The sequence below is a fragment of the Giraffa tippelskirchi genome, chromosome X (assembly GCF_054371585.1).
Source record: "Giraffa tippelskirchi isolate mGirTip1 chromosome X, T2T-mGirTip1v1.2.pri, whole genome shotgun sequence".
Lineage (NCBI taxonomy): Eukaryota > Metazoa > Chordata > Mammalia > Artiodactyla > Giraffidae > Giraffa > Giraffa tippelskirchi.
Window position 1 is genome coordinate 39,478,360 of NC_137289.1, and position 27,672 is coordinate 39,506,031.

The window sequence follows — 27,672 nt, forward strand, 5'->3', positions numbered from 1 at the left end:
AATAGCTGGTCAATTAATTCTTAGGATTTTCAGGAGCACTCTGCTGAGGAAGCCAGGACATTCTGCTCATGCCACTGCAGGTCAATCAGGAGAAGATTCTGTGTTGGAGTAAAATATCCACCAAGTGACCTGAGTCTCTCTGATGCCTGAAAGAGCTTGAGTTATGGAGGTCAGTCAGACTCTCTCAGGAAGCTCTAACTGATTATTTCATTTTTCAACTTCAGTGACTTTGGTGACATCTTTCAAACTTCTCATGCATCAATAGTAGACATAAGTCAGCTGAGGTGAATGGATGCCTGTTTCCTACATGGGGCAGAGTTCAAAGATTTTTCTGGTGGAGGTCAGGGAAAGTTTGAAGATACCACTGATTTTGGCTGACTGGGGGTTAAGCGTGGGGGAGGGGCGTGGCAGGAGTTGGGAGGTGGGACATCCAGTGAGAAGTGACATGGGCTGCCATAGTAACAGGCCTCCCTGCTTTGCATTTTATCCAATCAGATATGGACAGTGTCTGTGACGTCAGGGAACGCAGGGCCTATAAACTCGGCCAACGGCCTTCAACGCCCGCACTGGTCTTCCCTCTGAGCCATGGGGGGTGGTGTCTCCCACAAGGCTGAACCAGCCTCTGACAACTCTCAGGAAGATCTGAGCACCAGAGAAACTGGCACCTCCGAAATTGAGCCCTCGGAAACAGAGCCCTCCAGACCAGAGTCGTCTGATGCCGAGCCAAAGAAGGCAAAGCGGAAGACGGCTAAGAGCCGCCGTCGCCGTCGCCGTCGCCGCCGCTCCCGTCCGGACGACTTCTTGAGCTTCGCCATCTATTTCCGCAGGCTGCTGAGGCAAGTCCATCCGGGCCTGAGTCTCTCCCGTGAGGCCGTGAACGTCATGGATTCGTTCGTGAAGGATATGTTTGAGCGGATCGCCGAAGAGGCCTGGCGCCTGGCCCGCTCCAACAAGCACCGCACCATCACAAATCATGACATCCAGACAGCTGTTCGTCTTCTCTTGCCTGGAGAGATCGGCAAGCATGCCATGTCCGAGGCCACTAAAGCGATCATCAGATACAACAGCTGCAGATAAACTGCCTCAGGACCGCCTGAACATCGCAAACCAGACTTTTCTTCTCTCACTTGGAGAGAAAAGACCTGTAGCGATGAAGAGGCACATTTCCACCCCAACGAAAACATTAAAAACTTCATTAACTTTGCTTCAATGTGTGTCGGATGTGTCATTCGTTCGATGGAAAATCGTGTACTTTTTTCTTAGCGTATTGCAACTCGTCACTTTCCTAAATGGTTATATCTATTTGTGGTTTCTCAGCGATTTTAGGGATCTTTATGGTCAAAATGGTTTCCCGAAAAGTTTCATCGGCCTTTTTCATTTTCATTCTCCCACCTATACTTAGGTACCATCCAGAGATTTTTATGTGGTGTATAGCAACCGATAAAGAACAGTGTGGTCTTCCCGGGTGGCTCAGCAGTAAAGAATGCGCCTGCAATGCAGGAGTCGCAGGAGAGGCAGGTTCGATCCCTGGGTCATAAAGATCCCCGGGAGGAGGGCATGGCAACCCTCTCCAGTATGCTTTCCTAGAGAATCCCATGGACAGAGGAGCCTGGTGGGCTATAGTCCACAGGGTCTGCAAAGAGTCGGGCACCACTGTCGCGAGGTAGCACGCATGGACACAAAGAGCAGTGTGTGTGTGTGTGTGTGTGTGTGTGTGTGTGTGTGTGTGTGTTCAGTCACTCAGTCATATCTGACTCTTTCTGACCTCATGGCCAGGAGCCCGCCAGGCTCCTCTCTCCGTGCAATTTTCCAAGCAAGAATACTGAACTGGTTGCCATTTCCTACTCCAGGGGATCTTTCTGACCATGGGATAGAAACCATGTCTCTTTCGTCTCGTGCATTGGCAGGTGGATTCTTTACCACTGCACCAGCAGTAGCAGATATAAAAATCACACTTACCCATTCTATCTCTTCAATCCCAATTCACTTCCATGTGTAAAATAGGACTCAAACACAGTGTAAAATGAGAAAATTCTAAATTTCTGGAATCAAGCACCATATCTTATGAAATTACCTTATCTAGATTTCTCTTATCCTATTTTTTTGTTTGCAAACTAGAACATTTGGCTTTTAAAAAAAAAAAAAATCCGGACTGAATTGCAAACTTGCAGGGATGATGGGATAGTCCAGTGACAGTGAATGCAGCGACAGTCTCCACAGTAGCAGCCAATGAGGGACTGGTAGCCCATGAGCCAAAGCAATTGGCCAAACGTATGGTGGAGTGAGGAGGGCTGAACAAATAACAACCTTCCTGTGGCACTCAGCCTAGAGATGGAGCGGGAAGGTGGGGTGATAGTTTCCCTGATGTTTTTCCATTCAAGCACCTGCTTTTAACCATGGCGATGTAAGTACAGGTATCCATTTCTTGGGGCTTCCCAGGTGGCGCTAGTGGTAAAGAAACTGCCTTCTTATGTGGGAAACGTTAAGAGCCACGGATTCAATCCCTGGATTGGGAAGATGCCCTGGAAAAAGGCATGGCAACCCACTCCAGTATTCTTGCTGGAAAATCCCATGGACAGAGGAGCCTAGCGGGCTTCAATCCGTAGGGTCTCAAAGAGTCGGACACGACTGAAGCGGCTTAGCATACACGCCATCCATTTCTTGGGTCTTCCCAAGTGGCGCCGGTAGTAAAGAACCTGCCTGCAATGCAGGAGACACAGGAGACCCAGGTTCTATCCCTAAGTGGAGAAGGTTCCCTGGAGGAGGGCATGGAAACCCACTCCAGTACTCTTTCCTGGATAATTCCCAGGGACAGAGGAGCCTGGTGGGCCACAGTTCATAGGGTCACAAAGAGTCGGACACAACTGAAGAGATTTAGCACACATGCATGCATCCATTTCTTGTTGTGGGACATGTCTCTAGCACCTTGCATCAAAGTAAGAAGGAGGACGATGTTCAGCAATTAAGAGAAATAAGATGACTCCTTCTTCTACCTCAAGTATTTGACTGCTAATGCTTATGATAATATTTACTGAAATTAATGTCCATTGTGATTCCTTCTTGGTGCATTGACATTTTTATTTCTATAAGTATATTGCTGCATTTCAAAGTAGTTGGTGATTTCCCTATTCCTTTTATTTTTGTTTGAGATACTTTTTGTGATTTTAGTTAATTAATTTTTTATTGAAGGATTATTGCTTTACAGAATTTTGCTGTTTTCTGTCAAACATCAACATAAATCAGCCTAGGGGATACATATATCCCCTCCCTTTTGGAACTCTCTCCCATCTCCCTCCCCATCCCACCCCTCTGGGTTGATACAGAGCCCCTGGTTGAGTTTCCTGAGCCATACAGCAAATTCCCCTTGGCTATCTCTTTTACACATGGTAATGTAAGTTTCCATGTTACTCTTTCCATACATCTCACCCTCTCCTCCCCTTTCCCCATGTCCATAATTCTATTCTCCTATTTCTTTTTTAAAAGATTGATTTCAAGCTTACTACATCCTTGGAGAGAGAGAAAGCACACTGTGATTTCAGTCCTTTGTAATTTACAATGGTTTTCATTAGAACTTAATATTTCATTTTAAACTATTCACTTTGAACTTTAAGCAACAAGGATATGCTATACAGTACAGAGGAATATACCAACTATCTAATAATAAATGTAAACAGAGTATAATATATAAAACAACTGAATTGCTATGTTGTAAATCTGAACAAATATAATATTGCAACTCATGAATACATCCACAAAAAAAGAAATTAAAGTTAAAAACAATTTATCAGTACCACTGTTATTGGATGTAGAAATCTGTGAAGGATGTGATTCTCAGCAAAACAATGAGAGAAAAACTAGGAGGATCTACAAAATTCCAACCTCTTGATCCCAGCTGTAGTGTTTTCTCGAGGTCAGTCATGATAGAGTTCGGTAAGTTCTAAATTATTTTCCTAGCAATTTCATTTCCCAGTTTATTCTCATTCTCCCAAAGTGTACTATGGAGTTCTTCAGAAGCAGTTTATGTGTGATATGCAGTAGATAAAGTGAAGAAACTGATATACGCATCCACTACCTCTATCACACTTATCCCACATATCCCAGTTTATTTACATATTTTCCACATATCCTAGTTAATGAAACATTTAAATATATAAATGGGGACTGATATATAGTATAGAAATGGCAAAACAAACATTTCACACACATTTCAATTTTCTAATTCCCTGGTTTTTTGAAATTATTTTTAAAATTCATACAGAAGAACAAGATGGCAGAGGAATAGGTGGACGCGGAGTACATCTCTCTCCACAGATACATCAGGAATATACCTTCAGACACAGAGGTGCATGCAGAACACCAGCTGAGAGTGGACAGGAGTCCCTGACTAGTGGAAAATAATATATAGACCCACCCAAACCTTGGTAGGATGAAGGGACTAGGGAAAAACAGAAGTGTTAGTAGGACTGGACCTGCCTTCAGCAGGTGGGGGAACTGAAGCAAGGGTCCGATCCCCACGTCGGGGCAATTGTCGGAGTCAGAGGAGAAACATTTAAGGATGAGAGTGAAACAGCTGATCTGTGGCAGCCTAAGTGGGATGAGAATCAGACAGTCCTTGCAGCCATACATACCCAAGACGGGGATGCAGATCCCCTGGAAGGTGCAGCGGCTGGTAGCTGGAGTTTAGGGATTGTGGAGCAATCCTAAAGCGAGGGCTGCTCTTGACTGTGGAGAGACTGATCAAGGGGATATGAGGGAGGAGACTGTGGTGGCAAATGCCTGTGGAGGAAAGTCGGGCAGCCACGGAAGCTAGGCGATACTGCTGAGTCACGTTTGGCGGTGGAGCCATCACCATAGCCTCTCTCTTCCCACACTGCCAGCATTGGCAGCTGAACAATAGAGAGGCTGGCCCAGCAAGCACCTGACGCACTGAATTACAGAGGAGGACCCCATCCAGGGTGCCCCTTTAAGTGCCTGATGCGCCAGTCTACGGAGTAGGACCCAGCCAGGGGGGCCCCTCTGTGTGCCCGATGTGCCAAACAACAGAGAAGGTCCCCAGGCAACGAAGCCCTCTAAGTGCCTGAACGGGTGGAGTTACGGAGAAAGACTGGCCAAAGAGGCCTTCTGATCGCCAGCTACAAGAGGCTTGAGAAAAGACTGATAGGGCCATAAGTCTTGCGGTGGAGGCAGTCCGTGTCCCTGCACACTTGGCGCTGCCATGGTCCCTGCAAGCCAAGCAGCTGTGCCACCTTCACGGTCAACTCTTACTGGGGCAGAGCTGCCACAGGCAAAAACAGTCTTGTGCCTCTGCATGCGGGGTCGCTTCAGTAGTGTCCTACTCTTTGCAACCCTGGAGACTGTGGCCTGCCAGGCTTCTCTGTCAAGGAGCGGCGTTCTCCAGACAAGAATACTGGAGTGTGTTGGCTAATACTGGTTTCGCGGTTGCGTGGCATGGAGCGGCCCTGAGGAGATACCCCATGTCCAAGGTCAGAGAAGCCCCAGCAAGATGGTAGGCGCTGGAGCGACTTTGAAGAGATACCCCACGTCCAAGGGCAGAGAAGCCCTAGCAAGACGGTAGGAGGGGCAAATTCACATTTAGAATCAAACCTCATCCCCGCCAGAGATGCTCAGAGGGCTCAAACAAACCTTGTGCACGCCAGGACCCAGAGCCCCCACAGAGACTGAGACAGAACTGCGTTTGAGTGTCTCCTGTGTAGGTACGGGTCAGCAGTGGACTGCCGCAGGGGCAGGGGCCCTGGGTGCAGCAGACTTGGCTATGGCATAAGCCCTCTTGGAGGGGGTCGCCATTAGCCTGACCACAGAGCCGCCAGATCTTACACAGGACTGGGAAATAGACTCTTGAAGGGCACAAACAGAACCTTGTGCACACCAGGACCCAGGAGAAAGGAGCACTGACCCCACAAGAGACTGACCCAGACTTGCCTGGGAGTGTGCAGGAGTCTCCAGTGGAGATGTGGGTTGGTGGTGGCCTGCTGCAGGGTTGGGGGCACTGAGTGTAGCAGTACATGCATGGGGCCTTTTGAAGGAGGTCGCCATTATCTTCATTACCTCCACCATAGTTTGGCCCCAGGTAAATAAGAAAGAGCGAGCACAGCTCCACCCATCAACAGAAAGGTGGATTAAAGATTTACTGAGCATGCCTCTGCCCATCAGAACAAGACCCAGTTTCCCCCTCAGTCAGTCTCTCCCATCAGGAAGCTTCCATAAGCCTCTTATGCTTCTCCATCAGAGGGCAGACAGACTGAAACCACAATCACAGAAAACTAACCAACCTGATCACATGGACCACAGCCTTGTCCAACTCAGTGAAACTATGAGACATGCCGTGTAGGGCCACCCAAGAAGGACAGGTCATCGTGGAGAGTTCAGCCAAAATGTGGTCCACTGGAGAAGGGAATGGCAAACTACCTCAGTATTCTTGCCTTGAGAACCCCAGGAACAGTATGAAAAGGCAAAAGCATAGGACACTGAAAGATGAACTCCCCAGCGGGTAGGTGCCCCCTGGAGATCAGTGGAGAAATAACTCCAGAAAGAATGAAGAGATGGAGCCAACGCAAAAACAACACCCAGTTGTGGATGTGACTGGTGATGGAAAGAAAGTCCGATGCTGTAAAGAGCTATATTGCACAGGAACCTGGAATGTTAGGTCCATGAATCAAGGTAAATTGGAAGTGGTCAAACAGGAGATGGCAAGTGTGAATGTCGACATTTTAGGAATCAGAGAACTAAAGCAGACTGGAATGGTTGAATTTAACTCAGATGACCATTATATCTACTACTGTGGGCAAGAATCCCTTAGAAGAAAGGGAGTAGCCATCATAGTCAACAAAAGAGTCTGAAATGCAGTACTTGGATGAAATCCCAAAAACGACAGAATGATCTCTGTTTGTTTCCAAGGCAACCATTCAATATCAGAGTAACCCAAGTCTATGCCCTGACCAGTAATGCTGAAGAAACTGAAGTTGAACGGTTCTATGAGACCTACAAGACCGTCTAGAACTAACACACCCAAAATATGTCCTTTTCATTACAGGGGACTGGAATGCAATAGTAGGAAGTCAAGAGATACCTGAAGTAACAGGCACATTTGGCCTTGAAGTACAGAATGAAGCAGCGCAAAGACTCATAGAGTTTTGCCAAGAGAACGCACTGGTCATAGCAAACACCCTGTTCGAACAACACAAGAGCAGACTCTACACATGGACTTCACCAGATGGTCAACACCGAAATCAGATTGGTTATATTCTTTGCAGCCAAAATGGAGAAGCTTTATACAGTCAGCAAAAACAAGACTGGGAGCTGACTGTGGCTCAGATCGTGAAGTCTTTATTGAAAAATTCCCACTTGAATTGAAGAAAGTAGGGAAAACCACTAGACTATTCAGGTATGACCTAAATCAAATCCCTTACGAGTATACAGTGGAAGTGACAAATAGCTTCGAGGGATTAGACCTGACAGACAGAGTGCCTGAAGAACTATGGACGGAGGTTCCCGAACTTGTACAGGAGACAGGGATCAAGACCATCTCCAAGAAAAAGAAATGCAAAAAAAGTAAAATGGCTGTCTGAAGAGGCTTTACAAAGGGCTGTGTAAAGAAGAGAAGTGAAAAGCAAAGGAGACAAAGAAAGATATACCCATTTGAATGCAGAGTTCCAAAGAATAGCAAGGAGAGTTAAGAAAGCCTTCTTTAGTGATCAGTGCAAAGAAAGAGAGGAAAACGATAGAATGGGAAAGACGAGAGATCTCTTCAAGAAAATTAGAGATACCAAGGGAACATTTCATGCGAAGATGGGCACAGTAAAGGACAAAAATGGTATAGACCTAACAGAAGCAGACGATAGTAAGAAGAGGTGGCAAAAATACACAGAAGCACTATACAAAAAGGATCTTCATGACCTAGATAATCACGATGCCATGATCACTCACCTAGAGCCAGACATCCTGGAATGTGAAGTCAAGTGGGCCTTAGGAAGCATCACTATGAACAAAGCTAGTGGAGGTGATGGAATTCCAGTTGAGCTATTTCAAATCCGAAAAGATGATGCTGTGAAACCAGTGGACTCAATACGCCTTCAAAATTGGAAAACTCGGCAGCGGCCACACAACTGGAAAAGGTCAGTTTTCATTCCAGTTGCTAAGAAAGGCAATGCCAAAGAATGGTCAAACTACTGAACAATGCACTCATCTCACACGCTAGTAAAGTAATGCTCAAAATTCTCCAAACCAGGCTTCAACAATATGTGAACCATGAACTTCCAGATGTTCAAGCTGGTTTTCGAAAAGGCAGAGGAACCAGGGATCAAATTGCCAACATCCGCCGGATCATCGAAAAAGCAAGAGAGTTCGAGAAGAGCATCTATTTCTGCTTTATTGAGTATGCCAAAGCCTTTGACTGTGTGCATCTCAAGAAACTGTGTAAAATTCTGAAAGAGAAGGGAACCCCAGCCCACCTGATCTGCCTCTTGAGAAATCGGTATGCAGATCAGGGAGCAACAGTTAGAACCGGACATGGAACGACAGACTGGTTCCAAATAGGAAAAGGAGTATATCAAGGCTGTATATTGTCACCCTGCTTATTTAACTTATATGCAGAGTACATCATGAGAAACGCTGGGCTGGATGAAGCACATGCTGGAATCAAGATTACCGGGAGAAATATCAATAACCTCAGATATAAAGATGACACCACCCTTATGGCACAAAGTGAAGAAGAACTAAAGAGCCTCTTAATGAAAGTGAAAGAGGAGAGTGAAAAAGTTTGCTTAAACATTCAGAGAACTCATGCCGTCTGGTACCATCACTTCATGGCAAATAGATGGGGAAAGAGTGGAAACAGTGGCAGACTTTATATTTTTGGGCTCCAAAATCACTGCAGATTGTGACTTCAGCCAGGAAATTAAAAGATGCTTACTCCTTGGAAGAAAAGCTATGACCAACCTAGACAGCATATTAAAAAGCAGAGACATTACTTTGCCAACAAAGGTCCATCTAGTCAAGGCTTTGGTTTCTCCAGGAGTCATGTATGGATGTGAGAGTTGGACTATAACGAAAGCTGAGCGTGGAAGAATTGATGCTTTTGAACTGTGGTGTTGGGGAAGACTCTTGAGAGACCCTTGGACAGCAAGAAGATCCAACCAGTCCATCCTAAAGGAGATCAGCCCTGGGTGTTCATTGGAAGGAGTGATGTTGAAGCTGGAACTCCAGTACTTTGGCCACCTGATGCGAAGATCTGACTCATTTGAAAAGACCCTGATGCTGGGAAAGATTGAAGGTGGGAGGAGAAGGGGACGGCAGAGGATGAGATGGTTGGATGGTATCACCAACTCAATGGACATGAGTTTGGGGAAACTCCGGGAGTTGGTGATGGACAGGGAGGCCTGGCGTGCTGCCGTCCAAGGGGTCGCAAAGAGTCGGACACGACTGACATTGACTGACTGAATAAACTGAACTGAACTGATGTACCCATGGGTTAGTTAGACAAACAACATCAGAACATTGCAGTTTAAGGAAGAGAGCATTTTCTTGCAGGGCCATGCAAGGAGATGGGTGGCTTATGCCTTTAACAATCCTGAACTTTCCAAACACTTTCAAGAATGCCCACTTATACAAAACTTGAGGGAGGAATGTGATTAGCTCTGACAACCTTCTTGCTGTCAGATATTCTATTCTTGAAGAAAAGTCATAGTGAGGTAACTGTGTTCCTGTAAACCTCTAGCAAAACAAATATTAGTCTCAATGCTGAAAGGTAAGATTCCAAGCTTGACTTTCACACTCCAAGGTCCTGTTTAGGAGGAGGGGCTTCCTGGGCAAGCTGATTATCCTGCCTGAGAGCATTCATCCAGCACCCAGTCTTGGTCCTCCCACCAGTGGCCAGTCACAGCTGAAGATGCAGCTCTCAGTCTCTGGGCCCTCCTCTTACCAAGGTCCCCATACCCTGCCCAGCCACCTTAAAGGAGGGAGCCAGGTGCCCAGCCCACAGTTGCCCTCAGTCTTCTCAGTCTACCCTAACTTTGGGGGGGAAGCTGGGTCTTGTAGACTCTGACCCAATCAGATTATTGCAAGCGTTGAGTCATGGAGGTGGGGATGGCAGAGGTAGGTTGCCTAGTGCTCTGAACCCTGGGCCAGGCCAGTGAGTGTCTCTAGCAAGGTCTCTGGACCTCTGCAAGACTCGGCCTTTGGCCTGTCCCCAGGCTCCACCCCTTGCTACCCAGACCAAGGCCAGAGGACCTGGAGGGCCATGGACGAAGGCTGAAATATACCTTTTACTACACTCTGCTGAGAGGCTGACTATTGGTGGACCTGGTCTTCTAACCTCTATGGTCTTTAGCTAAGGACGGCAGCTCCATGCCCATCTTGCCCCTATTACAGTATCTTCCTTGGTGAGATTATACAAACTTTGACTGAAAGTGGGTAACTTAGACCATCATGGTCTATTTCCACTAGCCCAAGATAATCACATTCTACTCTGTTTCTATAACTCAGGTAAATTAACTAACAATATCATGTGATGATATAGTTTTTATCTTCCTCTAACTGAAATATTATACTTAAAAAGCATAATGTCCCCTCAGACATATATATTGCAAATGGGGGAACCATTTATTCATTCACTGCTGGAGCTATAGTTGAATTGTTATATTTTGAAAACAATTTTTATTGGAATGGAGTTGCTTTACCATCTTATATTAGTTTCCGTTGTACATCTAAGTCAATCTATTATAGGCATACATAGATCCCTTCATTTTTGGATTGTCTTCCCATTTAGGTCACCACAGAGCACTGAGTAGAGTTCCTTCCACTTTTTTCGTTTTTGAATTCAAATTAAGTTATTTGTATTAACTGGAGGATAATTACTGTACAATATTGTGATGCTTTTTGCCATATATCAACATTAATGAGCCATAGGTATACATGTGTCCCACACATCCTTAAGCCCCACTCACCTCCCTCCCCACCCTATTCCTATGGGTTGTTCCAGAGCACTGGTTTTGAATGCCCTGCTTTATGCATATATAAACCTGAATGATGATTTTCCTGAATGATGAAATATGCAATTTTCTCTATATCACATATGAGTTATGGGTGTAGTTTTTTCTACATTAAATTTGATATCTGTATTTATGTTTGGAAATCTAGCTGTATATTTTTGGTCATGATAGATGGACTATTGTATGTTTCACATCTGGATATCTCTGCACTCTTTTCCCTACATAAATATGGAATGCTGTATTCTTCACATAGGAAAATTTGAGCACATGTTTTCCTGAATAAAGTATGGAATATTTTGCAGTTTTCTAATGAAAATCTCACTTAAGATTTTCGGACATGAAGTATATAATTCTCCATAGTCCAAATATGAAACACCGAGGCAAATTTTCATTACTGAACTAGGAAATTTGTACATCTCATAAATGATCATCTAGGTAAAGATTTTCCTACATGAAAGTTGGCATATTTCATATTTCACATAAAGAAATATGGACACAGATCTCCTTGTTTGGGGATACTCTGTATTTCACATATGAAAACATGGGTGCTGATGTTTCTACACTAAATATGTAACTCTCTATATTTCCCATTTGAAAATCTAGACACAGGTTTTCCTGCATGAAACATGCAATATGCTATATGAAAATCTGGAAAAAGGTTTTCCTGCTTAAATACTGAATGTTTTATTTTACACTTATTAAAATCTGTGTGCACATTCTGCACATGACATATGGAATTCTCTTGTGTTTCTCTTTGGAAAATATAGACATTCAGGAACCTACATTAAATATTAAATTCTCCTTAGAACTCATATTAAAATATTGGCACAGGTGTTGTGGGCCTAGGTTTTCAACTGTGAAATTATATAATTCTGTATGATTCACGTGTGGAAATCTGAGTGCAGATTTTCCTAAATGAAGTATGAAATCATGTATATCTTACAGATGATAAGTTAAGTGTAGATTTTCTGCTATATTGCTATATGGGATTCTGCATATTTCATATAAGAAAACCTTAATTATGATTTTTTGACATAGAATATGTAATTCTAATTTCACATATAGATATCTGGGAACAGATTTTCCTACTTGAACTATGACATCTCTATATTTCACATATAGAAATCAGTGTACAGATATTCACGCATCACATATGAAATTTTCCACGTTTCGTATGTGGGACTCTCAGGCCAGATATTTTAGAAAATATATGGAACTCTCTATATTTCCCAAGTAAAAACAAGATGAGGAAGTTTTGAGATGAAATATGGACGTTTGTTCATTTCTCATATGAAAACCAGGGTACAGATTTTCTTACATGACATATGAAACGTGTATATTTTAGATACGAAAATTTGAGTTCATATTTTTTACATGAATTATGGAATTTTCTATGTTTCAAATATGGAAAACTTACCTTAGATATGCTTCTATGAAATATAGAATCCCTATATTTCCTATATGACATGTGGACCCTGATTTTGCTCCATAATATGTGCAATTCGCTACATGTCATATATGAATATCTTGGTTTAGATTCTCCCACATGAAATATGGAATTCTCTGTATGTCCCTTGCAAAACATGAGGGCAGGTTAACTTGACGAACAATGGAATTCTTTATATTTCACATTTGAAAATCTAGGTGCAGATTTTCTACATGAAATATGAAATTCTGTACATTTCTTGTATTAAAGTATTAGTGCAGATTTTCCCACTTCAAATATGGAATTCTCTATATTTCATATAGGAAAGCCTGAAAGATGACTTTCCTACAGGAAATATGTAACTTTCTATATTTCATACACGAAAATATGGGTACAGAATTTTCTCCAGGAAGTATGAAATCTGTATTTCATGTCTGAAAATCTAGCTGTATATGTTTGGTCATGATATATGAAATATTGCTTGCTTCACATATGGATATATGTGCACGTATTTTCCTGCAAGCATAGGGAATTCTGTATTATTCACATAGGAAAATTTGAGTATCCATTTTCCTGCTGAATCATGGAATTCTACTTTCATAAATGAATTTCTCAATTAAATTTTCTGACAAGAGATGTACAATTCTCTATCATTCAAATATGAAATTCCAGTAGCAAATATTCATTCCAGAAATACGAAATGTGTACATTTCACAAATGAAAATCTAGATAGAGCTTGTCTTACATGAGGTGTGGTACTCTTTACATTCCATATAAAAGATCTGAGCACAGATTTCCTTGATTTAAATATAGACTAATCTATATTTCACATATGAAAATATTGGCGTTGTGTGTTCTACAATATATGTATTTCTCTACATTTCACAAATGAAATGTTCAATTCTTCGTATCGCATTTATAAATATTGGCTGCACATTTTCCTACATGGTATATGGAATTCTCTGTGTTTAGCATTTGAAAATATAGACTTTCATTTTCCTACACTAAATATTAAATTCCCTAAACTTCACATATTAAAATATTAGCATGGGTTTTGTAGGCATAGTTTCTCAAATGTGAATGTGGAATTTTGTGTTTTGCATGTGGACATCACATTAGAAGTTTTCCTAAATGAAATATGGACTTCTGTATATTTTACAGGTGATAATTGGAGGAAGGGTTTTTCTGCTATATTGATACATGGGATTCTGTATTTTTCATATATGAAAATCTTATGATTTTATTACATAAATATGTAACTGTCTATATTTCACATTATACAACACTGGGAAAAACTTTACCTACATGAAATATGAAATCTCTACTTTTCACATATATTAATCAGTGAACAGATTTTCACACATGACATAAGAAATTTTTCATCTTTCATATAAGGAAATCCCATCCCAGACATTCATACAAAAAAACCCTGAAGTCTATATTTCATATATGAAAATACAGTTGCCAATTTTCCCACATGAAATGTGGAGTTCTCTCTATAGAATCACATGTGAAACCTGGACACCCATTTACCACAAAATATGAAATCTTCTATATATCATATAGGAAAATCTCTGCTCAAATTTTCCTCTAGGCAGTACTTAACATTATGTATGTCACACATGAAAAACTGGGTGCTAATTTACCCATGTACAATCCGGAATTGTGTATATTCTGGATATCAAAATCTGTGCACCAATATTACTACCTAAACTATGGAATTCGGTATATTTCACATATGAAAATCAGGGTGAAATTTTACTCAGTTAAAAATGGAATTCTCTATATTTTACATATGAAAATGTCAGTGCTGAATTTACATCATGAAATATTGAACTTTTTGTATTTCACTTTAGGAAAATCTGGATGCTGAGTTTCTTACATGAAATATGGTATTTTCTATACCTCATATATGACAATCTGGGTGGTGACTTCCTTACATTAAATATGGAAATCTCTATATTTCACAGACGAAAATCATGGCGTTGGTTTTCTTAAGATATGGAGAACCTATATGGTATTGGAGTTCTCTCTGTTTCACAAATGAAAATATGTGCACCACTGCTTCTTCGCAAAATATGGAATTCTTTGTATTTCTTCTATCAAAATCTAGGCTTGAACACTCTTTCATGGAAGTTGGACTTCTGTATATTTCACATTTGAAGATCAGAATGGATTTTCCTATGAGAAATATGAAATCACTGCATTTCGTGTGAACCACTGGTTCTTCAGGTACTGACACATTTGTTCCCTGTTTGTGTCCCTGTGCCTTGCACATGCGTGTGTACAGGTGTGTGCTTGTGTCACCTGTGTTTGCGTGTATGTGCATGGGCCCAGCCCCCTGCTGACATGGGAGATGAAGGCGAAAGAACATGAGATGTCTAACAACGAGAAGAGGAGGCAGGAGACGTCCACAGTCTAGGGGAGACTGGTCCACGCATCTCTGCGGTGACCCTGTTCAGGACAAGAATGAGCAAAGGATGGCCAGTGACAACTCTGGGTAGTGAGTCCACAAATCTGCAATTACCTCAGGAGACAAAGACAGGCTCACAATTTCTGCTGTGCTGTTGTGTGTGTTTGTATCCGCAAGAGGGGTTGGAGGGTTTGCAGAGTCACCCAGTGTAAATCAAGTGGTGGGGGCTCTAAAATCATGACCTGTGGACCCCTCAGTCTGTGGGGGCATTGGCTCTGATTAAAACTCTTCAAGAAATGGGCATAGAAGGAACCTACCTCAACATAGTAAAGGCCACATATGATAAGCCCACAGCAAATATTATTCTCAATGGTGAAAAACTGAAAGCATTCCCCCTAAGATCAGGAACAAGACAAGGGTGTCCACTTTCACCACTATTATTCAGCATAGTTTTGGAAGTCCTAGCTACAACAATCAGAGATGAAAAAGAAATAAAAGGAATCCAGATCGGAAGAGAAGAAAGTATAACACTCACTGTTTGCAGATGACGTGATGCTGTACATAGAATACCATGATACTATCAGAAAATTACTAGAGCTAACCAGTGAATTTAGCAAAGTCGGAGGATACAAAATCAATACACAGAAATCATTTGCATTCCTACATACTAACAATGAAAAATCAGAAAGAGAAATTAAGGAATCAATTCCATTCACCACTGCAACAAAAAGAATAAAACATCTAGGAATAAACTTACCTAAGGAGACAAAAGAACTATATACAGAAAATTATAATTTGATGAAAGAAATCAAAGATGATATAAACAGATGGAGAGATAATCCAGGTTCCTGGGTAGAAAGAATCAATATTGTGAAAATGACTATACTACCAAATGCAATCTACAGATTCAATGTGATCCCTATCAAAGTACTAATGGCATTTTTCACAGAACTAGAAAAAAAAAAGCCACAGTTCGTACGGAAACACAAAAGACCCTGAATAGCCAAAGTCATCTTGAGAAAGAAGAATGGAGCGGGAGGAATCAACTTACCTGCTTTCAAATTATACTACAAAGTCACAGTCATCAAGACAGTACACAAAAACAGAAATAAAGGCCAAGGGAACAAGATAGAAAGCCCAGAGAAAAACCCACACACATGTGGGCACCTTATCTTTGACTTAGGAGGCAAGAATATACAATGGGAACAAGACAGCAGTTTCAGTAAGTGGTGCTGGAAGAACTGGACAACTCAGTGCAAAGAATGAAATTAGAACACTTCCTAACACCATCAGTTCAGTTCAGTTCAGTCGCTCAGTTGTGTGCGACTCTTTGCGACCCCATGAACCGCAGCATGCCAGGCCTCCCTGTCCATCACTAACTGCCGGAGTCCACCCAAACCCACGTCCATTGAGTCGGTGATGCCATCCAACCATCTCATCCTCTGTCATCCCCTTCTCCTGACCTCAAACTTTCCCAGCATCAGGGTCTTTTCCAATGAGTCAGCTCTTCCCATCAGGTGGCCGAAGTATTGGAGTTTCAGCTTCAACATCAGTCCTTCTAATGAAAACCCCGGACTGATCTCCTTTAGGATGGACTGGTTGGATCTCCTTGCAAACCGAGGGACTCTCAAGAGTCTTCTCCAACACCACAGTTCAAAAGCATCAATTCTTCTGCGCTCAGCTTTCTTTATAGTCCAATTCTCACATCCATACATGACCACTGGAAAAACCATAGCCTTGACGAGACGGCCCTTTGTTGGCAAAGTAATGTCTCTGCTTTTTAACATGCTGTCTAGGTTGGTCATAACTTTCCTAACACCGCACACAAAGATAAACTGAAAATGGACTAAAGACCTAAATGTAAGACCAGAACCTATATAACTCTAGGAAGAAAACATAGGCAGAATACTCTATGACACAAATCATAGTAAAATCCTCTATGACAAACCTCCTAGAATAAAGGAAATAAAAACAAAAATAAATAACTAGGTGCTAATTTAATTTAAAAGTTTTTGCATAGCAAAGGAAACTATACACACAGTGAAAAGACCACCCTCAGAATGGGAGAAAATAATAGCAACTGAAACAACTGACAAACTATTAATTTCCAAAACATACACACAGCTCATACAAGTCAATACCAGAGAAACAAACAACCCAGTCAAAAAGTGGGCAAAAGTCCTAAACAGATATTTCTCCAAAGAAGACATAGAGATGGCTAAGAAACACATGAAGAGATGCTCTCCATCACTCATGATTAGAGTGTTAGTCGCTCAGTCGTGTCCAACTCTTTGCAAGCTCACGGACTGTAGCCCACCAGGCTCCTCTGTCCATGGAATTTTCCAGGCAAGCATACTGGAGTGGGTTGCCATTTCTTCCTCCAGGGGATCTTCCTGACCCAGGGATTGAACCTGGGGCTCCTGCACTGCAGGAAGACTCTCTACCATCTGAGGCACCAGAGAAGCTCATTATTAGAGAAATGCAAATCAAAACTACAACGTGATATCACCTCACACCAGACAGAATGGGCATCATCAAAAAGTCCACAAGCAACAAGTGCTAGAGATGGTGGGAATGTAAATTGATACAGTCACTATGGAAGACAGTGTGGAAATGCCTTAAAAAACTAGGAATAAAACCACCATGTGACCCAGCAATCCCACTATTAGGCATATGACCTTCCAAAAACCAAAGCTGAAAAAGACACACGTACCCCAGTGTTCACTCCAGCACTATTTACGGTAGCCAAGACATGGAAGCAAGCTAGATGTCCATCGACAGAGGAATGGATAAAGAAGCTGAGGTGCGTATATACAATGGAATGCTACTCAGCCATAGAAAAAAAGGAATGCATCTGGGTCAGTTCTAAGGAGGTGGATGAACCCAGAGCCTATTATACAGAGGGAAGTAAGTTAGAACGAGAAAAACAAATACCGTATATTAACGCATACATGTGGAATCTAGAAGGATGGTACTGATAAACCTGATCCCAGAGCAGCAATAGAGACGCAGACATAGAGAACAGACTTGTGCACAAGGGTAGGGGAGGAGAGGGAGTGGGTGAGATAAATGGAGAGAGTAGCATGGATGAATATACATTAACATATGTAAATAGATAGCCAATGGGAATTTGCTGTATGACTCAGGGAACACAAACGGGGGCTCTGTAATAACCTAGAGGGGTGGGAATGAGCGGGAAGTGGGAGGGATTCAAGAGGGAGGGGACATATGTACACCGAAAACTATGGTTAATTCAGGTTGAGGTGTGACAGAAATCAAACCAATACTGTAAATAATAATCAATCAATGAAAAATAAATATTTGTTAAAAGCTAGAAATAGGTAATTTGGAAATTACCTAGAATGTCACAATTGAGAGGGAAAAAACCCCTTAATATGTGATCTATTGCCTTCCAGGTTCCGTTCTCTTCATTTTTAAAAAGTATGAGATAGGGGAGTTAATGTCTTCATGATACTGTATCTATTATTTGGACCAGGAACTGTTCTCTGTGATATGTGCATGCTGACCTGACATCCCATGGTCTTTCATGCACTTAGGAGACACTGTGTTCAATCCGTACACGGTAAAGTTTCCTGCGGATGGACATGTGGATCTGCCTTTTGATCCAGAGTACACTAGACACCGCAATGTGTTCCAGATTGGGGGTCAGATACAACACGTCTCTGTTCCTCTCCACCTGGCACCAATCTGACTCAGCTCTTGCCAGGGAGGTGACTTTGGGTAAATTCATTCACCCGTTAACCGCTACGTGTTTCTGCTTCCTCAGCTGCCGAAAGGGATGACAGCATTAAAAATGCTACCTCATAGTGTTGTGATGAGTACTCAAAGACTTCATTATACGTGCACACATGGAGAGCTAACCACGGTTCAGAAGGGTGAGCTTATCTTCCTGCCTCTCTTCACTTCCGTTTCTGCTTGTACTCACACCCCCGTCCCTGCCCCCACCCTTTTCCCCTCCCACCCCAACTCCGCTCTCTAGCACCCGTGTCCCATCCTCAGACTCTCCATCCAAAATCATGGCTGACGATCTCCTCAGATTTACCTAAATGTAAGACCAGAACCTATATAACTCTAGGAAGAAAACATAGGCAGAATACTGTATGACACAAATCATAGTAAAATCCTCTATGACAAACCTCCTAGAATAAAGGAAAATTAATTTCCTTTATTATGAAAATTATGAAAATATCCACACCATTACCCTTGGATTAAAAATCATGAATATTAGCAGAAGAAATAAGAAACACACTAAAACTGGCAATGTGAAAACTAAACAAGAAATAAAGCATTAATGATGAAAGTTTGACTATTAACATTTTCATATCTTCATTAGATTGAGATTTTCAGAATTTGATACAGGGGAATTAGACTTGATAAAAAGAAAGCCAAAATAAAAAAAAAAACCTATGTGAAGAAGTTTCTTGGCCTTTAAATGACCCTCTATAAGGTTTTTAAAACTTTATATACTCTAGTTCTATAACTGGCCAGTGACCACTTACTTCCTGTCATTATACATATCATAGGAAGGGGTCATTAGACTTGTAACTGCATAGAGAATATGCACTAAATTTTTCCATACGAGCACATGATGAAGCCTCAGTGTTGTATTTAGGCTTCACAATGTCCCCACAGGAAGAGCCGAATACTCATTATGCTAAAAAAAAAAAAAAAATCCTTCCCCCATGCCTCATACAATCCATTCTTGAGGCCCTGAAGGGCTGAAGTGATGCTGCAAGGTCCATGCGGTGAGTCAAAGGTGGTCTTGACACTGTGTCCCTGGAGCACTATCCAGGGAAATGTGGAACAGCAATAATATTAACTACAGTAATGACAACAGCTAGAATTGACCGGGAACGTACCATATGGCACATACTGTTCTGACACTTTCCCCTGTCTTAACATGGTCAGTGTTCTACACTGCCCCATGAAGTAGTTAAATTTACTCCAAGCTAGTGCTTCTATGTGGCTAATGGAAGAATGAGGCACAGAGACACTATGTTACTTGCTCAGAGTCGCCCAGCAGTCAGGGAACCACTGGTCTCGAGGCATTGTGGAAACCTCAGTGTGTTCTGTATTTATTCAGTCAAGGCTAAGATCCAACGGCTATGGCAAAATATGTAGAATAACAGCTACCACATAACACAAATTGATCTTACCTCAGAAATGCACACGAAATAGAAATCGGATTTCTTCAGAAATCTTTCAGATAGAGGCTTGGCAAGACTGCATCAGGATGTTTTGTAGAAAGGATAGTCTGAACAGCAGTCTGAATCCTCAGAACAGCAGACAGCAGGTCAGTGAGTCTCCTAGACTGGAGGTCTTGGGTTTGTGCATCAGAGAAGGCAGCAAACCCCTGTCACCTACACATGCTCCCAGTGGAGACAGAGCCTGGCAGGAGGCAAAATAAGACCATTCCTCTGCTCTAGTAGTGCCTAGACAAGTTGTCCATGTCAATCAGAACTGAGGAATTCTAAAAAAAGAAAAATGGAGATTTCATGATCCGCACTCGGTGCATCTCACTTAGTGCAGCTACAATAGTGCCCTAGAATCTGTCCGTTTTCACTATGCTTGGGAAACTCTCAGGGACTTTAGTAAACCTCATTAGTAGCGAGACTGTCAGCAAAATAAGGGAAATAGCGATCAGAACACATATCAGAAAAAAAAAAAGTAGAGATGATCAACAAAACCCAAAGCTGGCTCTTTCAAAAGATCAATACAAATTCATAAACGTCTACTCATGTAGACCAAAAAAAGCAAGATATCTAAAGACAACACTTATGAATATCGGAAGTAAAATAGATTTCAGATCTCACAGAAATTAAAAGGATTCTGTGAATGATTATAATAACTACATCTGGCAATTTCGGTGAAAGGAACTAACTAACAAAGTTGAGCCAAAAAGAAATAGATAATCTATTTAAAAATCGAGCTTGTAGTTGAAAAATTTACAGAAATCTCCAGGCCCAGGTGGTATCCCTGGCACAACAGACAAAGGGAGGGAAAAAATGGGTAGGGACAGAGAAAAGGTGACTATATTCTAACACAACCAGTTACTCAAGGTAAAATGGGCCAAATCCAAGCAATGTGATGAAGCCATTGGTTTTATTTTCTCATTGTCCTCCAGCTTCTCCTTCCTGCCTCCCTCCTTTGCCCCAGTTGCTTCCTCCTTCTTAAGTCCTGCCCTGCATCAAGAGTAGCAGTGTTATGAGGCGCGATTCCCATATTGTAACTGATATCCGCTGGCTGACTGACATTCAGCTGGATGCTATCATCCCTGCAGCTGGTATACTCAAGCTTTCTGTCTCATCATGGACCAGAAGGTTTCACTCCTAATTTCAGGTATAGCTAGGAGAGAAGGTGCAGGGCACACGTTGGAGCCTTGAGTCCTTCATCTGTGAAATGCGGATGACCACAAATTGTGGGAGAAACAGAGATTTCGGCACCAGACCCTTTGCAATGAGTGCTAAACCCAATGAAACATGACAAACTCAGAGCATCACGGGACTCCTTGACATTCAGAAGCACCTCAAGTAGATTTCCCTGCCAGGACTGTTGCGTTTATTGCTCCTTCAGCCTGGAATGCTCTTCCCTTAGGTAAGCCCATGGCCTGCTCCCTCACTTCCTCCACATCTCTGCTTAATTGCCATCTTTCAGGGAGATTTTCCCTCATTATCTTGAATAAAATAATAACATCATACCCCACACACCCCCTTTCCCCTGATCTAGTATTATCTTTCTTCATAGTGCCTGCCACCCACCCTTGATTTACTTACTGACTACCAGGTCTCTGAAACGAGAGACTTGGTCCGTTTTGTCCTGTTACAAACTCCTCGAATAGCGCTCTGGTATATGGCAGGTGCTCAGAAAACATTTGCTGAAGGACAGTCGGGAGCCAGGCCCTTTACACACATCGCTAACATGCACAGGTACCCTCCAAGACCGACACTGGCCCCACTGAATTAATTATCATACACGCTCAATGACACACAGTCAGCATGTCAGGTTCCAGGCTTCGGAATCATATCTGCCAGCTTCCAAATCCTCAGCTCCTGGACAGAGACCTCACAGCCAAGAACTCAAGAGGTTTTATTTCTAACACAACGACTCCAAACAGCTCAGGTAGATACCCAGACACACAAAAAAAGGTCACTGAGTATCTGCACAGAGAGCTCACAACTCGAGCCTCAGACCCTCAAATACGACAGAGACCAAACACACTGCGACAAAGAGCCTCCAAACAGACCAAGGTCGTCAAGACAGAAACAAATGAGAATCGCACAGATACTTCACATCACGGAGACTGACTTCCGAACCACTCCGGACACTTACTAAGTTAATACAGAAACCGCTAAGCAGAAAGACATAACTTTGAGTAACTCAAGAACATCATACAACCTGCAGATAAAGTTCCCAGACAAATGGAAAACCTGCACCCTGTGCGCAGACCCCAAGCAGCTGAGAGTTTCCACCTTAAGACAAACCCCTCCTCAAAGCAGCTCAGAGACAGCACAACTTGGGACCCAGAATCAAAAGCTCAGAGATCTCACATTCTGGGGCGCAGACGCCTACACAGAGATCTCACACCCAGGGACTCAAGTGCCCCAAAGCTCCAAAAATGCACATCCCGGCACACAGGCACACACATCCTAGAGGCTTTGGACTATGGCTCTCAAAATCCACTCCGATCAAATACCCCATCACCCACAATCCTGGCCAATGGCTCAGAGAGATCAAGCGTACCCAAAACAGCATCTGTGATGTCACACGTAGCCATACACAACCCCAAGCTCCCTGACCCAGGTTACTCTCCAGGGAGAGACACGAAACAAGCCCTGAGACCTCTCCCTGGTCATGAATTGCATGCATCTGTGCGACTTACCGCGCGTTGCCATCTGATCCAGACTGAGGGAGAGCTCAGTAAGACTGAAACACGGTCGCCCTGCACAGCCACTGACTGTGCCGAACCTCGCCAGTAACCAAGGCAGCCATTCAACCCCTTCGGGAAAAGCGGTAAAACTCGGAGAAAACATGGCACACTCTGAAAAGCCGGGCAAACGAACGCAGGCGCACTGGTATACACACGCCTCGCGCCCAGAGGTCCAGCTCCGCGACCTCAGTGCCTGTCTAAGACAGGCAGCCAATGGGAACTGAGCAGGAGAAAAAGGAGGGCGGGAGTAGCCGGACTTCCGCGTATACTCGCGCTCCGGAAGAACTAATTCCGGCCATCTCCCGGTCGCCTTACCCCCAAAGCGGCAGCCAATCTCTCGCTCTGGAGCCATCCCCACCTTGGATGTGACCATGTCAAAACGAAGGGGTGGAGTTGGAAAAGAGACAAAGAAAGTTGCGGCTTAATATCAGTGTCCACTCAAATTCAAATGCGGCGGGAAGGCGGAGTGGAGCGAATGCGGTTGGACCCAGTGGCGCCATGAGTGCCTCCGCTGGGAACTGTGGTCGATGCCCGACGCGGTGTCAGGGGACCCTCTGTGTTGTCACACGCACTCTCCCAATGGTACCTTCCAGAGTGGGTGGTCCTACCGCTACCCCTCAGCGGTACATCCCAGGACAAAACTGTTTCATCTCGAGCGCCTCTTGGTGGTGAGATTGGGGAACAACAGACGTAGATTCCCCAACCTTCCCAGGATGATAATGCAAAGGGTGGAAAGACAAAGTCAGGAGGAAAACCCCACAGATTGCCACACTCTTGGACTCGGAAAAAAGTCTTCATAAACTGAAGATTACTCCTCTGTGGTGGCCACTATTGTAACAGGAAGCATTCAAAGAATTTTCTCTGTGCTGAGCATTGGCATTGGTGCTTGTTTGTGCTTTCCTGCTTAACACAGAATAGGTCTCATGGGGAAAGGCGGCCACAGTCCCCCAACTGGCAGAAGAGATAAAGCTACTGAGAATGGAATCCGAAGGCCTGGCGTGGGGACGGCCTCTGTCGCTGACTGCGAGTGATATGTGAAAGGACAACAGGACTTTCCATTCTGTTAGAAAAGGGGTCATCTCCAAGGGGACCCAAGGACACCATGTAGGTGAGATAAAGACCACAGCTTTGTCATCATCTTGTCATCCCTGAATATGTTCCCTAGCAGAATCCTCAGCCTGTCTAGCTGTGCCTCTCTCAACGAGTTTAAATTTATTCATTCTGTCATTCAGTCATGTGTGAAGCACATGTATGTGTGAAGCACAACTATGAGTGTTAGGAAGGAGAAAATCAACCTTGCCCTCATGGAATGTACATTCTGTTGGGATCATACACCCCCAAACTCTAAGTAATTTTTCAGGCGTTTGTAACTGCCGTGATTAAAATTAAATCGGGATAGTGAAATAGAGAGAGGGGATCATGTCTAGAAAGAGTGGTCACGGAAGTTCTTTCTAAGATTGTGACTTTTGAGCAAAAGCCTAGAAGAGATGCCTCTCTGGGAGAAGAGTACCCCAGACAGAGATAATGGCCAGTGGAAAAAGTGGGGAGTGGAACTCAGTGTCGTGTGTGTGAAAACAGTGAGGAGGCTGATGTGACTGTCACAGCGTGATGGAGGCAGAGCCAGGAGATTGGATGAGAGAGGTAACGAGGGGCAGGTCCCATAGGGCGTACTGGCCATGGGGAGGACTTTGACTTGAGCCCCAGGAGGGTTCCTACAAGAGAAGCCCCCATGCTTCCTTCAGAGGCCCAGGTCAGACAATGATTGTTGAGGAACGCCTGGTTTACCCCCAAGAAAACCACAGGCCCTCTGAAGCTGAACGTGCCTTTCCTCGAATCCCCACTCTCAAGGGGAATGCCCCCTACTGCTCCCAGTGAACATCCATGTCAATGGATGATACCCTCAGGAGAGCCAGAACAAGGACCCTCGTGGTGTGAGTGAGGTCACATTCAGTCTTACAGAGGCAAAGAGGGACGATGTAACAGGCACGGAGTTGTCAGGGAGAAAGACAAAGCTAGAGCATTAGATAGGAGCAGAGAGACTCTTTCTGGAAGCAAAGTGTCCCCACTTAGTTAGCAGCCACCTATGGGTGCCCAGCCCTGCTACTGGATGATGTACCTGTCTCTACAGGAGAAAAGAGGCCCCTCCTCGGGGACTGCCTCTAGGGAGTGATTGAGTTACCCATGGCCAGGGCATCGGTCATGCTCCCTTGACACACATCAGGGGCCTCTGCCCATCAAGACAAGGACATGTTCCAGTCATGGGGAGGCTCATGCTGTACACAGGGTCCCTCACAACCTCTTCTGTCCAGACTACACTCCTGCTGACCTCAGTGCCAATGAATGCTTTAATGGGGGAAAGAGAGGCAGGGGTCTCTGCATTTGTGGTGGAGCCTCATGAAAATTGCTGAGTGTGAAGTTTCTCCCCACCTGCTTGGAGCCTCACCTCTGTAATTTTCAGCACCACCTCCCAGGGGATGAGAAGGTTGCATTCCATATATCCGGTAACCAGCTGAGTGTGTGATGGGGAGACACAGAGAAATATCCTGACAGTGCGTCAGTCACAGGGTCCTTGCGGCCCTGTGCAAATGCCCCCCTCCCTCACTACCTGGCCAGGGTTGTGCTGAGTCTTCCCTGCCTCCTCCAAGGAACCCAGGCTTACATCCAGTTTCTCCCCTCCTCCGGTGCTGAGACTTTCCATCTGCACTGGGCTTTGGATTGGGCTCCCATCTACAAACAGTGCCCTCCTTGTTGTGGGTTGGGCAGATTGAATGAGTGAGTGTGTGAACACAGATTTGGTCACAGGGCCCCTATCAAGGGTGGTCATCATGTCAGAAAGTTTTGTTCTTATCAGAGTTATTTCCATGGGCTCCTGTGAACTGCACATCACTTACTCTCCCTGAGGATGGGGCCCCAAGCTTTCATCTCTGTAGGCAGGCATGGTAGAAATCATAGCAAATGTGAAATCACAGGTCTACTTCTAGACCCGTGAGAGTGGGGTCTATCCAGCCTTCATCTCAAGAACACTCTCATTTGCAGATACATGAACAGCTCAGAGGCCCATCCCTCTGGACAAAGACCACCCCTCCTCCCCATAGTTCAGAGACTCCATACCTGGGACAGAGATCCACAAATAGTTCCGAGCCTGCTCATCCTGGACACCAATACCAAGCAGCTCAAATATGTCACACCTGAGGACACAGACCCTAACCAGCTCAGAAATTCCCACTGTGGCCTCAGATGAGTTAGGATCCCTAAGACAAACAGCGTTGCTCACAGCCAGTTCTATCGGGTGAGGTTGTAACCTCTGTGGTTGCTGAATGACACTGCATCCTGAAGGAATTCAGAGTGAAAAACAGGATGAGGCACACTATGCTTTGGACCAGCTGGCCTTTATTTCGTTGCACGGATACCTCAGGAAAAGGTTCAGTGACGCCAGATTCTTGCATCTTCCCAAACACAGAAAAGCATGAAAAGCGGTAACTTGTGATATCTGATCTCTGTGTTTCACAGTAATCTTTCACCAATATCCATACTTGACTGAATGTATTTCCTAGCCAAAATCATACTGACTTCTCTGCTACCTCCTCAGAGCAGGTTCCTCAGAGCTAACAGAGTAGCTGTGTCCTGGGTTCTAGTCCCCAGAAGACCCTGAATCCAACTTAGACTCCCAACACTTCCACCGTATGTTTTTCTCTAAGTAGACACTACTCAAGCTAACAGCTCCCCTTTAGCTCGGAGGCGTCACACCCCTCCGCACAGGGCCGACAGGCTGCACCCTGGGACACAGAGCCCCAATTCTTTCCCTCTGGACTTCCGTGTGGGCAGTGGCACTGAGACTCTGTTAAGTCAACACCAAGGGAGAGAGGCCGCAAGTCTTGCAACCCCTGCAGTCTGCATTCACCAGCATGTCATTCTGAGGAAGGCAGTTTCACTCCAGGGGTGTGGTGTGCCTTAGAGCTGAGGGGTTCTGAAACTGACTTCCCATGTCTGGGTCCCTGACTTAGGCCCTAACCCTCCCCCCATCACCGGTCACCTCTGGTCATGGTAACTTTGTATCCTGCCCCATGGGAGGTTCAGAGTGAATCCCAGATCCAGAGAAGAAGCCCCGGGGACTTGGTCGTCTCTCTCAGCACCCACTGTGGGCTACTGAATTCTGGAGATCGGAGAGGGTTTCCCCTCACTGTGCCTATGACAACTCCCTTACATCCCTCTAATCATCTGTCATCTTCCAGAGTCCCTCTCCTGGTGACAGCTGCCACAACTCCTCTCTCTCCCCAAATTCCCACCCCTCCCCTCATCTTCCAAGAGGCCTCCCCTCCCACCTCAGGGGCCTCTTTAGCCCCTCCCCCAGCCCGACTCCCAGGGCCTCATTGACACCCTCACTCCATTTGTGGCCTCTCAGCTGGCACCCCCCTTCCTCAGAGGATCCCGTGAGGACCCTGTCTACTCCCTGCATTCTTCAGGACACCTCTCTCCTGCCCACACACAGGGGTCTGTCACAAATTCCTGCTGAGGGAGGAACGGAAAATCTCTCCAAGATCCAGCGAATATCCAGACCCAGACCAGGAGTCCAGGGCACTTCCCTCAGGGCTGGTGGGAAAGGGTGAGGGTCTGTGAGAGAAAGAGCCAGACTCAAGGTCCCACAGGTGTGACAGGGTTTTCTTCAAGGGACCTAGTGAAGAAGAAGTGAGATGGCACCTTAGAAGTGCTTAGGACACTGCAACTCAGAAGGATGATTACCTGAAACTCAGAGCCCCGCCCAAGGATGCCTGCTGACTCCTAGAGTGACCTCGCTAAAGCAGCCACTGACTGGGGAAGCCTCTCCAGCCTGTTGACTGGGCAGCAAACACTCCTGGAAACTGGGTTCCACTGGCCCTTC

General features: G+C 44.3%; 1 protein-coding gene and 1 pseudogene across 26 annotated transcripts in view; one reads left to right on the forward strand and one right to left on the reverse strand.

Moving 5' to 3' along the window:
- LOC145536802 (histone-lysine N-methyltransferase PRDM7-like) overlaps positions 1 to 22,914 on the reverse strand; it is a 44,147-nt gene extending 21,233 nt beyond the window's left edge. For 15 of the 25 annotated variants that reach the window (XM_081566758.1, XM_081566744.1, XM_081566754.1 and 12 more), the window contains exons 1-2: positions 22,746 to 22,914; positions 20,023 to 20,336 (exon numbers count right to left, since the gene is read on the reverse strand). The gene's annotated coding sequence lies outside the window, so the exon portion shown is untranslated. The remainder of the gene's footprint in view (positions 1 to 20,022; positions 20,337 to 22,745) is intronic. The other 10 variants (XM_081566763.1, XM_081566749.1, XM_081566764.1 and 7 more) reach the window with 1 other exon arrangement.
- Positions 564 to 1,204, forward strand: LOC145536804 (histone H2B pseudogene; annotated as a pseudogene). Its single transcript, XR_014076019.1, has one exon. The product of XR_014076019.1 is annotated as a histone H2B pseudogene (transcript).
- Positions 22,915 to 27,672: the final 4,758 nt, after the last annotated feature.